Source organism: Aethina tumida, chromosome 7 (assembly GCF_024364675.1).
Source record: "Aethina tumida isolate Nest 87 chromosome 7, icAetTumi1.1, whole genome shotgun sequence".
NCBI classification, from domain to species: Eukaryota; Metazoa; Arthropoda; class Insecta; order Coleoptera; family Nitidulidae; genus Aethina; species Aethina tumida.
The window spans coordinates 11,677,697-11,694,711 of record NC_065441.1 but is presented as its reverse complement, the minus strand read 5'-3'; the positions used below and the strand labels follow the sequence as shown (position 1 = coordinate 11,694,711).

Genomic DNA, 17,015 nt, shown 5'->3' with positions numbered 1-17,015 from the left:
AAAACATTTGAGTAGATACATAACATATGCATTAGCTATATTATTGTAAATAAATTACGTGATTGTGATGTCTATAAAGATGATAATTAAATAATATAATTCCAATTTTTATCGAAAATGATAAATTTAAAAAATGTTTACTTAATTTGTAAATTATTAAAATTATGAAAGATAAATATGAACATTTTTTATTATAAAAATTTAACTTTTATTTTTAAAATAAATTTATTTTATTTTTATTCTAATTATTCTATTCTAATTAGAATTATAGTTTTTTAGTAGTAATCTATATACCAATTAATTTATTATGGTTTATTATTATGCCTAATCTAACATTGTTTAATTAGAAATTTTGTTTCGACATAGTCGAGTTTAAAAAGCTGAAATGAAAATTATACATATAAAATTATATACAAGAAAAGAGCAATATATTTAAATTATTTTTAAAGTTACTCAGTAAATACATTAATTTACTGAAAATTTCAAATCTATGAAAAAATTTAATTTTATTTAAAAAATTCAATTATAATATTATATAATAATAATAGTAATAAAAACTACAACAAATTTATCTCGATACAAATAAAAGGATATTCACAATTTTTTTATTGAACTTATTTTTTTAATCTTATTGTATTATTCAATTACTGAGTAGTATCAATATTTCTAAAATTTATTTCGCCCCAATATATAATTTTAGTTAAACGTGTTCAATTTTTTAATGATAATTTTTAAATTAAAATTATACACATAAATTATAGGTTAGGAGTGATATAAAATAAATATATTCAAATAATCTTCAATTTAAAATTACAAGAAGGAAAAACGAAATTAATAAGAACAACGATAAATTAGAGGGCACGTTGGCTTGTGTCTGAAACGAAATCGGAGATACACAGATAAAGGTGGTGTTTTCAGTGAAGGGTCTCGATCAATGTCACACTTTTCAATCCAGTCGCGGTCTATTGTAGGGAGGTTTTTTGCTTCAATTAGTACGTAGAATACACCTCGGGGTGTTTTTAGCAGCGTTTGCGTTTTTCAGGGTAATTGGGTTTTTAATTAAAAACTACTTACCCGTTGATCACGTTTTGAAAAAAGATCTTTTTTGTTTACTGTTGTTGTTACTCAGAAGTTCACAATACAATGGCGGGGACAAAGAAATCCAATTGATATTAAGTTGAACCGGGCTAGATGCCGTTGGATCCAGAATATGTGGCTGGCGTTCGAGAAACTGAAAGAATTGCACTCGACGGACGAGGATCGAATCTTACTGAAAGTTAAAATTCCAATTTGACCGTATAACGAGTAAAATAATACTGGTTCCGATGTTATTTGTATGGTAATTTCAGATTGTCAAGGGACGCAGAATTTCCATTGATTCGGTTCTTGTTATATAGTAAACTGCATACTCAGAGATTAAATTATATTACACATTATGTTTCAAAAGATACAATTAAATAAAGATAATCAAAACTTCAATTAAATGTGTGTTAATTTCTCATCTTTAATCAAAACACATTCATTCCTCCATTTATGTGTTTAATGAGATTTTGTGTCCTCTCAGTACCTGAAATCAATTTCATCACATTTTAATTAGAGACAGAAATGTAATATACATAAGAAATTGCCAGCTTGTAACTTATATAGAACTTTCTCTCGTACATCTAGAAACAATCAAGTTCCAGCCTGGCATTAATTCTTTGAATCCTTACGTTACGTCCCCTGTTCTATGAATTATTAAAGAAGTTAAAACACTCTGCTTTCTATGCACATAAAATTTATATTCATTAGTATAGTGTAGCTCGTTTTAGCAAAGATTTATTTACTCCGAGCTTTTCGATACATTTCAAGTGCAATTAAGTAACAAATAAAAAAGAAACAACTTGTATGTTAGACTTTTCTTATTGATAAAGTAATTAATTTATATTGAATGAATAGTAAATATCGACATATTGTCTCTATTAAAGATTAATTATTTTTACGTTTGTTGTTTGTGTTGTTGGGATGATTGATAAAATATCATTGAAAGGTCAAGTAATAAATGAAACAATCATAAATACCTTTTTCCAACAAAAATATATACAAATATTCATTAAATATTCCGTTTAAAAACAAAGTACTCTTGAAATAATCTAAATATCAAACATAATTTTCTAAAAATTATGTACAAATTATATTAAATTAAAAGAATTGAAGGCTGACATAAATATAAATTTATGACAATTAAGACATAATGTTCAAATATTTCATGAACCTTTGGTAATTACTATACCAAAATCTCAATTAAGACAGTTTTGGAAATAAGCAAATAAGACTTAGCAAGCTCAAAATTTATCGTTAATTAAAGCTTTACCTAATAGTCCTTATTATTGTGTAAGTACTGTTTTTTTAAATTGATGTAAATGTTGTTGATGATTAAACAAATTATTGTTTAAAACACTTATTTATTTATTTATTACGAAATTTTTAATAAATTTTATATGAAGATAATTAACAAATAAAAGGTCGAAAGGTTGTAAATTTATATTGAGATATTTTGTTTTGTTTTTATTACAGTTTAGTTTTTGCTTTTATTGTTTTTGGTGAAAGAAAAACTTATGTTACAAAAAGCTCAAGTAATAAATAAGGAAAATATATTTTTTTTGTGTAGCATAAATTCAATGATTAATTGAAAATAAACATAATATCTTGTTTAAGGTAATATCAGTTCCCGTGTTATACTGTATACTATTTATGTCATCTAATTTTCTTGGTGTAAAGGAGAACAGCAAAATAGAAAAACTTCCAATCAAAATACATTTTGTTCAGCAATAAACTTTAAGTGGGATATTCTACAGAGCAAGGCTTAAACTAGCTTTTATAAAGACCTAATCATTGATAATGTATTACGATAAATTTTACGTATTAAATTGACATAATTAAAAGAAAAATGTTTATACCTTATGAAGTTAATTTTTAAACATAAATAAAGTAATAAACTGTTTCACCCATCCTGGTTGATTACTACCATAAAATGTGTGTAAATCACAATTATTACTGTCTACCATATGCTCGAGTCCCAATTAACGTAATTTTGAAACCACCAACGAAGTAAACAAATAGCACTTATACAAGCAACCACAAAATTCATCATTAATTAAAACTTTAATTAATATATTTATTTACTCTTTAATGATTTCGCTGCTGTTTATTTTCATTTTAAATTGCAGAAAATGTTATATATTATATATTTGAATGGATTATTAGAGTGGTTAAAATTTTCTGCTCTCCATGCACAGAAATATTACAACACATATATTGTAAGAAGTTTTAACAAAGATTTATATGATATTATGAGCTTTTTGACACATTTTAAGTGCAATTAAGCAACTATACTGTACTATACTAACTTTCGTGTTGCACGAAATACTTTTTATGCTGTCTAAATTTCTTGGGATAAAAACGAACAGCAAATAAGAGAGCTCCCAATCAAAACACATTTTGGCCGGCAATAAACTCTAAGTGGGATAATCTAAAGAGCGACGCTCAAACCAGCTTTTATAAAGACCTAATCATTCACAAGCACCGCGCTTTACGAAAAATATCCCGATCAGCTTATACACAAACTTTACCATTGACCGTTATAAACTCCATTTAGTTTTCATATTCGTCCGCTTCTGTTATTCCAGATTCGAATGTGCTACTATTCATACAGTATAAACATTTTGGGAGATTTATGTTATGTAATTTCAATGAATGAGTAACATAGAAAAAATACTGGAAAGATGAAAAAATATTTTCAACTCTGTCGTATATACAATCCAGATTAATTTGTCTTTTAAAAAGGATATTAAACATGCATAATATTTCAAATACAAAATAAATTTTACCATTGATCAGTATAAATTTCATTTAGTTTCATATTAATTCAGTTCACATTCAGTGCGGAGTAAAATGTGCACAAAGCTTAGGATTATATTTAAATTAAAAGGATATACATTTTTGTTACTCCGGTGAATTTAAAAAATGCTAACAGATATATTTTTATCTTATTTTTTGAAGTTAATTATAGATGAGTTACAAAACACAGAAAAGGAAAATGGAGGGATAGGAAAAGCATTTTTATCTAAAGTGGCTTGTATCTGTAAAAACTAATTGATATTAAGGGAGTGTTCTTAGTTAAAGCATAAAACAATATGTAATATCTTATCACAAAAGCTAGAGGGAAACCTTCTTGACATAAAACGTTAAACTTTTTTAATCATGTTACCCATTAAACTAAATAAATGATGTCGGGTGTAAAAAAACGATGTAAGTTTTTTCATAAAAGTTTTCGTGGTCTAAACAAACATCAATAACAATATATATTGTTGAAAACAAAAGGCCAAGTCATTAGGGACACCCGCCTGCAACTCGTTAACCAGAAATGGCAACAAAGCCATTGCTTCTTTTGTCAGATGCACAGTAATTGATGGTTTATTATGTTATCTTCTAAATAAACAATATCTAAGAGACAGATCTCATAAACTTGACAAAGACGACTTCTAACAAATGTTAAAGGAAAAAAAATTCTAATTTATTTCAAAAGTATTAAAAGTTAAATTTGGATATATTAAACTAAAAATTTTAACAACTTTTATTGTAATTACCTTTCAAATCTAGATACAATTAAGAGAAATATGTTTACACGTCAGTAATCAAGATGTTATAAACACAAATTTATCAACAATTAAGTCATAAATTCTAACTATCGTAGTTGATTACTACCCTAATTGTCTAACAATTATTAGAGACTATCATATTCGTCAATTAAGGTAGTTTTGAGAAAAAGTACCAAAATTCATCGCTAATTAAAACTCTAATTAGTACATTTATTTAATGTTTAATGAGTTGACTGCGGTTTCTTTTTATTTGATATTGCTTGTTTTAATTAGAAAGAAAAAAGGAAAGAAATTTTATTTAATATCGAATGCTTATCGATCTGATGCAATATTTAACCCCGCGGGTTTATTCAATTTAATTGTAAAATAGCCTCAAGTGAATTTACTACCGAAATTGAATTTTCTTCCAGTCGCAGCATTCTATATTTTACAACAGAAAATTGTACTGAAAGTTATTTAATTAAAATTCATTTTGTCAAGTTTCAATTGACCTTTTCACATTCAGATTAGATTAATATCGAATTTCTTCTTATTAATTTTGTATTTGAATTGATCTCTTTTCAGCAAGCCTTTTTACTTGTCATATATAATTTAGGAAATTAATAAAGTAAAATATTTATAAAATCATATTTAAATTTACTGTAAAATTTTATTATTAAAAATATTTTTAAAAATGTATTACTTTTTTGTCTTTAAGAATTCTTTCGGATCTAATCCTTAATTATTTTTATTTACGTTATAAACACATATCTTTATATGTATGTTCCCAAGTTATGTTTATTTTATTCAGCTACTAGTTGCAACTATTTAAATTTATTTTCATTTTAACCTTGTACTAAAGACTATTTAAGAAATTTTGCACAGATCTATTTTAAAAATAGTACTGTCATGTGATTACCGGACACAAGAGACACAGTTTCAGCTTAAACTAGAATTATTTGTAATCAACCTTAATGTGTAATTAAATTTAGCGATGAGATAAAATTGATTTTCCCCCCAAACAAACATTCTCCCAAACACAGCAGCAGCCCATGTCTTTTGAAGCAGGATGTAATAAATTGTCCGAGTCAATAGTTTGGCTCAATTCAAATCGAAGTAATTTGCTTGAGACACGAGATTATTTGCTTTCCCGTTTCAGTTGACGCGGAAAACTTCGATTGTGGTAACCTAATAATTTTTGTTGTCCAAATAAATTTCGGAGCCAAACAGTATTTTTTAAATTGCCAACTTGTCCAATGAAGGCAATTGAACAAGTCGAACGAATCGGAAATTCTAATGAAACTTGTTTAACTAAAAATAGACTTGCTGAAGCCAAGTAAGATTTAGAATAGCTGCGCTTTGATGTGGGCTATCCTAAATCTTTGTGAAGTCTGGAACGATTAAGCACACCATAATTTGTTAATTCGCTTGACTTGTTTCCGGTTTATAATAATTGCGTAAGTTTCCACAAATGGGAAATTTTGCGTTCCATAAACCGGCAACGGTAAATTTTAATGTTATAATCATTAACGTGAATTAGGAATTAAGTTTCAGAAAAATATTTCAGAACAAATCAATTTCTAAAGTTAATGTTAAGTTTTAACTGGTATTAAATAAGAGTCAACTAATAAATATATAATATATGATCAATTTAACTTTAGAATTTGTTCATTCAAAAGAAAAGTTTAATATGATTAAACACTTTTAAATAGTCTAGGATAAATATGATGAAAAGATATAGTTTGGCTTAAACTAACATACATATATGAATCAAAATAATTAGTTTAGTATACGTTTTTATTCATGTATTGCTTCATTTAACGTAAAATTTCCACTTTTGAAAACAAAGTAATTTTTGTTTTTTTTTTTTTAAATTTAAGATTTAGATTTATTTAAGTCACTTTTTTATAATATTGTAACATAAGAATAATTATATGATGAAATGAGACCATTTAGTATTTCAAAATTAATGAAAAAAAAAATACATATTTGATTACAACATTTCATATTGATGTGGTAATTACATTGGCAAAATTTACATTAATTTGATTGAATTAATCACATTAGATTAATTGGAAAGCTTCTATCAACATTATTAACGTATCAAATGCTTTTTAAATCTGTTTATAATTACAAATTTTATTACAACAGATAAATCGATATAAATACTAATAATTAATGTTATCTCCCCTAAATACAATTAAGTTAAAACTTCTCTTAATTTCTTTTCTTTAAACCTTAAACCTTTACGTAAAAATCAAATAAATTAAAGTTTTAGACTACATTTTTGTAATTTTTAGTTCACTGGTTTTCTCCTTTTATAAACAAAAAATTAGAAGTTTTTAAAATATCCAAGGCATGATTGATGGCTTCGCCTCGTACTTATTTCCGTCTTCTTAAGGTTGTTTTTCAAAGAATAAATAATGACTTAAAAGTTTACTATGGAGTGTCACTGACATTAGTGATAGATTCGTAATTCATATAAATCATTTATTTGCTTTAATATTATAATTTTTTATAGTTTAAAATCAATAATCGTTAGTTAAAACTATTTAATGTAAATTTAAAGGAAATGTACCTAATATGTATATTTATGCCTTTCGTTGATATCAATGATTACCAATAATAATAACAATAAATATAAAAAATTGTACATTTGGTAAATCTTAAAAAATATTATATCAAACAAATATCAATAAAATCTCGTAACATCCAATTTGTCTTCCAATTTTGACCAACCCTGAAATTTTTTGTTAGTGTTGAAATGGTTTGTTGTTTTCAATTTAAGAACATCAGTCAGGTTAATGTAGGTTCAGAAGAGGGTAAATTTGGAAAAGTGAAAATATTTAAATCTTATTATTAGTATGCGGATAGCTGGACGTTTGTGTAACGACAAGAAGCGAAAATTGCTTTTTTCCTTTATTCCATCCTCCTACCTACCTCCATTAAAATGCATGCTGTATGATAAGAAAAACTCACACGAACATCTGAACACATTCCGAATCCAAATGGCTAAAAATATAGAAAAAGGGTTTGTTTAACATAAATATTCAGTTAGATGGTATAATTTGGCCACGGACTAAATTATTTCATATTACAATTACAAATTAATAGAAAAATTTATTTAGATTTTGAATCAATACACACATATATGTTAAAAGTAATGAAAATTACCTTTTCGGTATTTATAATATACTGTCAGATAGGTTTAAACCCATTAATTATATAAAATAAATAGATAATAAGAAACAGTATAAATAATAAAAATTAAAGTTAAATTGTTTTAAAAATTGAATTAAAAATCTAAAAATCCATTATTCTATGCACACATTAATTACATCGAATTAAAAGTATGTTTAAGTAAAAAAATAATTAATGCATCTTACTTTAAATTACTTTAAATAATTATAAATTACAAAGCTCATTAATTTGTTTTATATAAAGTCTCTTTTAAACCTTCAGAAACTTTGGAAGTTTTAGGTAGTTTATAATATCTTGGTATAATATGTGGGACTTAATTACAATCAAGAATGGAGTTCCAACAGAAAATGGATTGCATAATTTCTTTCATAATTATCCATAAGTTTAACTATAAATTTATAAATTTTAATTCTTAATATGTTCTTCAGAACTAAACGTTAATATAGTTTAAAACTATAAATCCTTATTAACTACTTCACAAAGAATTAAAAGGCAAAGTGGTTGCTATATATTCATATAGTAAAATATTAATTAAAACATTAATAAATATTTGTATTTGTAAATAATAAAAACAATTTTTTTATATTTGTTCTAAACACAAACATATATTTTTTAATCGTGTAGATAGAGTGTCTAATAACCGCAGCTTTCATCGATGGTAGTAGGCTAAATGAAGTAGATTTAATCTACAGGTTGTCCATAAAAGGATTCCTCGGTACATAAAAGCGAAACACAATGGAACACACAAAAGGTCTGCCGGATCCATTTAGCATTAGATTACGTACTTTACGATTATGAGAAGCATAATCTAGCCATCAAGATATTCCCCGGCTTTCATTAATTTTTATATAGTCTTTTGCCAACTGCGAATGAAACCTACAAAGGCCGATCCAATTTCGCACTTAAACTTTAGTCATTTTAGAAATTGGACCTCACTTAAGGGATTATTAAACGACAAACGACGAGATTTAAATGTTAAGCGTGAATTAGATAATGGGGTTTTGTTATGAAAATCCAAAATATAACTTGTACGAAAGTTTAATGGGTTATTTGAATTTAATTCATTCGTAAAATTCTAAATTTATAGTCACTAGATGCATTTAGTTCATATTAACAAACCCTATGAAAATATTTGTCTGGTATTTAATAAATGGTTTTTAGTGAAACAGTAGTCCCTGAAGGGTATTGTAGACGGACATTTAAGGAATGACTAACCACCCCAGGAAAGGTGTACCCTTAAAGAACATTCCTTACATAACATAACAGATATTCATATTAAAATAGATTCAATTACTTATATTTTTTTAGTTATTGTACTGCGAATTGAAAACATTAAAATAAATATCAAATATTTTTTCAGCTAACAAAATTATTTGATATACAAAATGTGCAATGTGTAATTCTATTGGTAGTAGTTATTAGTTTTAATAATAATTCTTGCTAAAATCATTATAGGATGAAACAAAAAATTCTCTTAAAATTTAATTACAAAATTTCGTGTGCAGATTTAATTTTTGTTATTTTTATTTTACATATCAAAAACTGGAAAACTTTTGACCATTTACCATAAGCGTTAAAAATAGTATAAAAATTTAAGGACACAAAATTTGATATTTAATCGTTTACTTATTATTAATTATTAATAAGGCAAATTTGTTTGATAATACAGTTGAACATCCAATATCAGTAAATATAAATTTGTACTCTTGTATCTGTTGATGTATGAAAAAGCTTTTCTTATTAACAAATATTAATATCGTATAATTTTTAATATTGTTTTTCAAAGTTTAACTGATTTAATATTTTTAACTTGAAACTTACCGTTCCTTTTTCTATTTATTGTTTATTAATAAACTATTAACAATCTAATACGATTTGTTATTTGTAAATAACTATGTTACTATAATATTGACAATATCTTAATATATTATTGTAGAATTTTCAGCTTCTATTATATATTGATGATATTAAAATAAAAATTATAATTATTATAAATATACATTTATATGTTAGTGATTTTGTGCTCATATAGTTTATGGATTTATTATACGAAACAATTTTCTTATGAAATTACATTATAAATAGGAAATGGTTTCTATATTAAATCAATAACAATTTTAACCACAAATTATTCATTAAACTGCACAAAAAGCTTTTAGTATTAGTTAGTAATTAGTTTACATTCCTCTGAAAGTAATAAAATTTCAATTAAAACATTTTCAAAGGATAATTATTGACATATTTATATAGAGAGCGAGTCTTAATGATCAGGAATACATGCCACAATGGAGTTTAATGAGTTTCACAATTCAATTAAGTTTGTAACAGATTAATTTACACTGACAAAGAACGTATTCTTTGCTGACTGTATCAAAAACGAAGCTCGTTGTTGCTTCTGTCTTGTTACCACTTTGAAAGGAACGTTGTTTCTGAGTAACACACTGATGCTCAATTAGGTGATGAATAAGGTTCGAAACTTTTGAAAATATTCGAATTAACTCAGGAAAAGAATTAATAATAAATTAAAATAGTTTGACAGCAACAAAAACCATCTAATTTATTTATTTTTTGAAATAAGCTATTTTAAATTTTGGGGAGTTTTAAAATCTAAAGAACTACATTTTAAGTTAATTAAGTTAAGATAAATTATAGTAAGTTGCGTTAAAGATTTACAAAGCTATAATTTAGTTAGAAAGTTTGTTATTTAACTTAATAAGAAACTTTGTTACTTAAATTACACTTAAAATTGTAATTATATATGGGTATTAAATATATTTGTTCATACAATGTGATTCAATTAAGAGTTGATCAGGAAGTATAATTTTATTAAAAAATGTGATTTTTAATGTCGTATGTTTCACATATTTTGCAATATATGCAATATTTTATGAAATTTGAAGGAAGCTGATAGCAATTTAACTCGTGGTTTTCTCATAATAGTGTTATAATTAATTTTTCTCATCTTTAAGTGTAAAAAATATATATTATAATTTCACTAATAGGTCTAGACTCATACCGTTAATAAACTCCAGAAGTAGATTTCCGTAGAAGTTCGGTCTGGAACAAAGAAAAACTGGATTATCAATCATGGTATTGACGTGTTTAATCGAATTTCCATCTTCGGATATTCCGTTTGCATTTCGGCTTATCGCAGACGCCTATTATATGCGCCCTAAAGCACTGTCAGAAACTGTCACTTAAGTGTTCGGCGGGGTCGACATTGTTTTGCCTAGCCGAACTTCACATTCCGATCAAGTAGTTTCGGCGTGTTCGATCAGTTATGCGAACAAAAGACACTATCGTCGAACAGTGTTAGCTAGCAAATTAACTAGTCAGTCGATATTGGACTGGCTTAATTTGCACCTGCTGGGAATATGGCTCCAGGGGTAATATTCAAGTTAATATCGCTTGTCCGTTAAAGCGAAAAACAGGAAATTGTTTCTGTGGCCATTATAAAATCTAAATTGCTTAATTTTGTTTAAAGACAAACGTTATAATATTCAAAATATATTAAATTTATTGTTTGACATAGGAAATAAAACTCATGAAGATACCAAGAACTGTATCTTTCCTTGGTATCTTCTGCCTTGGGATATAAAATGGATTAATGAGGTTTCATAATCTTTTTTTCTAATAGCATAATATTCAACCTGATATTTTGAGGGATACTTTGAATTGATTCCACCATTCCGATGTAAATTACCTTTCAACAACTGTGGAATATCATTCAGCTCCACAGAGTTTGGCAGACCTCAGGATCAAGTAGAAGTGACAAGAATTGAGGTAACTCATGTCAAAATTAACAACCTCATTGTATCAGTGCCAAAATGAGTAAATGAGTGTCTATAACACTATTAGATATTATAACCATGAATATTTCTTTCTATAACATAACACTAAAAATTCATGAAATCTTATCTCTAGATCAATGATGGTTTCAATATACAGTTAAATATATGGTGAATGCGCACTGTCGCATTCAAGTTAAATATGGTGAGTCCGCACACTGTCGTAGTTAAATAAATGGTGGATGCGCCCAACCATATCATATTTACAAATGATGAATGCCAACATTAACATTAATTAAATGTCCAGAATTATAAATTAAATATTACAGCAATTACATTTTTTTTATAAAATTAATAGTTCATTTTCAGCGATTCCATTCCCTCATTATTTACATTTTTCTTTGCATTATTATGAAAATTTCAGCTGCGTAGTTATTCTGGCCAACAGTGTGGGTGGATTTCTGTGACAAAGCTTAATTCCACATCTGATGCTGATTGTTGAATCGCGATCAGCATAAAACATATCCCATTCGAGAGCACCGAATCCGTAGCATATGTGTCGAAATACGATAGCATTGATTGACTAAAACAGCAACGAATTCTGATATAATTTCTTTTTGACAAGCTGTAAAATATATATGTACTTATGTAAAAAGAAATAGCTGGAATAGATTTATATCCAGTGATGTCAGCTCTTCAGTTTCGTAGATATATAAATTTATCAATCACGGATTAAATTTTTGATGATTTTATGACCTAATTTCAACTTGTTCTGTTATATATAGATATAAAATAAATGTATGTAAACACATTTTATATTATATTAGAAGTTTTACAAAAATCATAGTTGCAAATATTTACCACATATATTTTTAATATAATAAAAATAATAATTAGTTTTAAAAATAATAAACATAATTGGTTCTGAAACAAAAAATAAATATTTATATATATAAATTATTTTCTTATGGCATAAAATCACAAATAAATCAAATTTTTCAGATTAGAATTAATTATAATTTTAAATGTCGTTTATAAAATAAGATATAGTTCGATATAATTACTTTGATATATGATAATTTATTTGGAAAAAAATAAAAAACGCAATATCCAAATCGTTTTCTTTGGCATCTTGCGTGTCTATAATTCAAAAACATGATTAAACAAATGCATTTTTTATATTGCCATAAAGTTAATGAATAATAATTTGGTGGTAAAGTGATTAGCATTTACGTTAGCGCTTATCTAAGCTTAATTACAATAATTTACTTAGTAATCTGCACCAGGAAATTTAGCTGACGTTCGAAGTTTGTCGTTACGCAGGTTGCTGTTATAGAAATTCTGTTAACACAATTACAGTTGATTATAACCGCAGTTTATCCATTAACACCCTGCAATATGTGTTTAATGTTTTTTCAGGTACATAAATAATTTTAAGTACTACTAGTATTAGTATAGTTACTATTAAACAAATTCTAAGAATAAGTTGACTATATTAAAAGTAATTTATTTTATCCACTGTTAGATCCATTTTTAGCAGGTACCATTTAAATTTTTTTAACAACTTAATTGTATGTTTTCAAATATCTTATCCTAATTCATTTGAATATTTTAATTAAGTTTTTTGTTTCACATCCACCATTTTTACAACTGTTATTAAAAATAGCGAATGCGCCACCAATCCAATAACTAATTACTATTAAACAAATTCTAAGTATAAGTTGATTATATTAAAAGTAATTTATTTTATCCACTGTTAGATCCATTTTTAGCAGGTACTATTTAATTTTTTTTAATTAATCAGTAAAGTAACCTTTAAAATACTATAAAAAATAAGATTTTGATGTTTAATAAATGTTTAAACATCGTGAATGCGCAAACAAATAGTATAATTACAACTACATCCAAAAGGCAATTATTTTTATGTTTTCAAATATCTTATACTAATTCATTTGAATATTTTAATTAATTTTTTTTATCTCGCATCCACCATTTTTACAACTGTTGTTAAAAATGGTGAACGTGCAACCAGTCCAATATATACACAATCTTCTAACCAAAAGTCATAATTTATATAAAATTAAGTAATTAAAAAATTAAGAAAATTATTACATATATTCAATGTGTTTTTAAGCTTTTAAGTTTGTTCTAAATGAAATCATGTATATATGTTTTGTAATAATTGTTGTGATTTCTAAAAGATTCAAATTATTAAATAAAATCTTGAGAGAATATACATATTTTTTAAATAGCTAATCATAATTGTGACATAATTATCAACTTATAACTTTATTGGATATTGTCATATCGGAATTAATAATCTAAACGTTATGTTGACATGCAACCAAATCAATAGGTTCATGTCAAACAATACATTTTCATTTCAGTCTAACAATAAGTACAATTTGATTGAGCTTTTTGACACGCAAGTTTTGTAATCATTATCTTTATTAAAATCTAGTTGTGTATCGTGCAACTAGACAAAGTGAAATACATCAGGTAATCAAATTATGATGAAAATAGTTGATAAAAATTTTTTTACCACCAGTCTGGAGTTTCCTTTACCATAAAAATTATTGGTTATTTTTTGCGACTTAATGGTACTTAATCATATTAAGAATCAGTAATAAAATTGGTTATATTGATTCATAAATTAGTAGTAAAACGAAAAGAAAACTTTCTAGAAATTTTCTAAAATATATGATACAAACAGACAACCGTAAAATTACACCAGTACGTGACATTTGAGTTTTATGTTCTTTCATGAGTGAACAAAAAGATTCGACTTGCTCTTTGTTCATGAAATATGCAAATACGTTTTCAAAAGAAATTAATTCAGTTTCAGTTAATAATAAAATTAATATTAAAATATATAAACATAAAAATTAATCAAAACACTTAAATAAACAGGCTACGATAAATTTTTATGCATATATTTATTAGTATTCTAATTAAAATATTTTATAAAGATTTATCAAGGTACGACGATGTAAATTCCCTCAGGACAGTTGAACGACCATTAAATTTAAGTGAGTACAATTTATAAGAATTAAATGTATGTATTACATAGACAAATGTCAATGAAAAATTATTCTTTCAATAAAAATTCAACTAACCACATTTAAATGTTATTTAATGAACATGATTTAATAAATTTATTTTTGAATTGGCCTTTTTAAAATATTTTTTTACGTTACGTTCAAAAGTTAAAAGGTTGTTATTACAATAAGCAAACATGACGAATAAATAACGCAGCAATATTGGAATGAGTTTTTATTTTTTGTTTACATAGTTTGTCAGGAAAATTATTGCCGGCAATTTTGCAATATTCCAATTTAAACTTCAACCTCAATTGAAATAAAAAGTCGTATTAAACATGTTCATTGCGTGGTTGTTTATGTAATGATTTTTATTTAAACAAAATATGCCAGCTGGATTTTTATTAGTTTTTGATATAAATTTACTTATTATTTAACTTAAGAACTTAAGACTTCCACAAAACTTATTAAATTAAGATAGACACAAACAAATCTAAACTTAAACGAGTACGTGATATTTCACTTTTATGTATGAACGTAACTTGTGTGAATACATGGAATGAAGTTCTTCTATGACTTTCAAAAATGCAAATGTGTGTTTTTAAACAAAATAAGTTGAGTTAATATTAATACAGTTTTGTGTGTTTAACTCAGTAGATAAGGATATAATTAAGAAGATTACAAAATTTAATTTAAATAGTTAAATAAATAGGTAAAGGACACTTATATTTATTGTGTGTATGTTTATTAAGATTATAATTAAAGTATTTTGTAAGATTTATTGAAATACAACGACATAAATCCCTTCAGTAAAGTTGGACGACCATTAAACTCAAGTGAGTACAATTTGTTCCCAGAATTAAATGTATCTACTACACAGACAAATGTCTACTTTAATAAATTAATGAAAACTTGTCGTGTTTATGTGAATATAAATAACTCAATGTCAGAATATAGATACAAACAGCTACAATTTAAAACAAATTTGGTCTTTTTAAACCAATTATTTTACGTCATGTTCAAAAGTTAAAATGTGATTGTTATTACTGTCCGTACAAATCCGATGTACAAAATTTCAAATACAAACATGACAAACAAATAATAGAGTACGAATTTTTATTCTTGTTTACATAGTATGTGTGGGAACATTATTACTGACTATTTTATAACATTCCAATTAAACTTAAACCTATATATATATATATATATATATATATATATATATAGAGCAGGATTGTTTATTTAATTAAACAAAATATACTTACTGAATTTTTATTAACATTAATAAAAAACATTAAAACAACTTTAAAAATGAAAATAATTAAAATAAAAAAAATTGGTTACCAAAATTACAAAAATTCTGACTTTAAAACAGCAAAAGAGTCAGAATAAATTATTAGTATGAAATGATAAATCAAGCTGGAACCTAAATCTGTTTTACTCCTTTTTATAATCTTTTGTTCTGAATGGAACGTATTTAAGGCTGTAAATTAAAATTATGTTAAGTTCAGCTTAATTAAGGAATTCCGTGCCAAATTTCTGAATAATTTAGCATTTCAAATAACGAAATGATGCTAATTGCGAAATCATTCTGTTTATACATATTCATGAAACTTTTATTAGATAGATATGAACATACCACGGAATTATTAATTCCTGAAATTAACACAATATAATAGAATTATTTTCAGTAGACCAGTATTTAATTAAATTCACTACCAGCCAATTCCATTGAATATGGTAATTATTCTAGGTTTAATTATTAATCTTCAGACAGAGTTTCCGCTCATTACTAACAGACGGTTCATTGTCAAAACAATGTGCAGATTTCCGGTGCACATATATAATATTAATGTCGAACTGAAAACAATTATTTCTGATTTATTTTATTCAATCACACAGTGCAGAGTAAAGCTCCAACATCAGTAACTATGAAATATGGTAGTTCAGAAAACTGCAGTCATATGTTGACACAAAAATTGTACTGATGATAGACTTTTATTAATGTGAAATGAAAAAAAACTATATTACTCTATACAGTTACATGCCAGCAAAACAAAGCTTTACAATAGCATGGAATTAGTGAAAAAATTCATATTCTGTACACCTTCAATTCTTTAATCACAAAGAGCTTCCAAATCCATTTATAAATTTTAAATGTGTGCACACTAAATATTAAAATATTAAATTAAAATTACTTATATTCTTTACTACTATTTGAATGTAAAAGTTTTAAGTTTAATTCTGAAAAATTAATATTAAACTCCGATATAATTTTTAATGTAACATTAATGACTACGTTTAAATATCAACTACTTCATTCGTGGTACGTCTAACATTTTGGAAAATGAAATTTGCTCTAGTGAATA

The 17,015-nt window shown here is 25.6% G+C and overlaps 1 protein-coding gene across 2 annotated transcripts in view; it reads right to left on the bottom strand.

Annotated features, from left to right (window-relative positions):
* Window positions 1-17,015, bottom strand: part of LOC109606031 (uncharacterized) — a 64,570-nt gene that overhangs the window by 28,544 nt on the left and 19,011 nt on the right. The window contains exon 2 of one of the 2 annotated variants that reach the window (XM_049970117.1): window positions 10,837-10,877. The exons of the other annotated variant lie outside the window; for it this stretch is intronic. The gene's annotated coding sequence lies outside the window, so the exon portion shown is untranslated. The remainder of the gene's footprint in view (window positions 1-10,836; window positions 10,878-17,015) is intronic. 2 annotated transcript variants of the gene reach the window in all.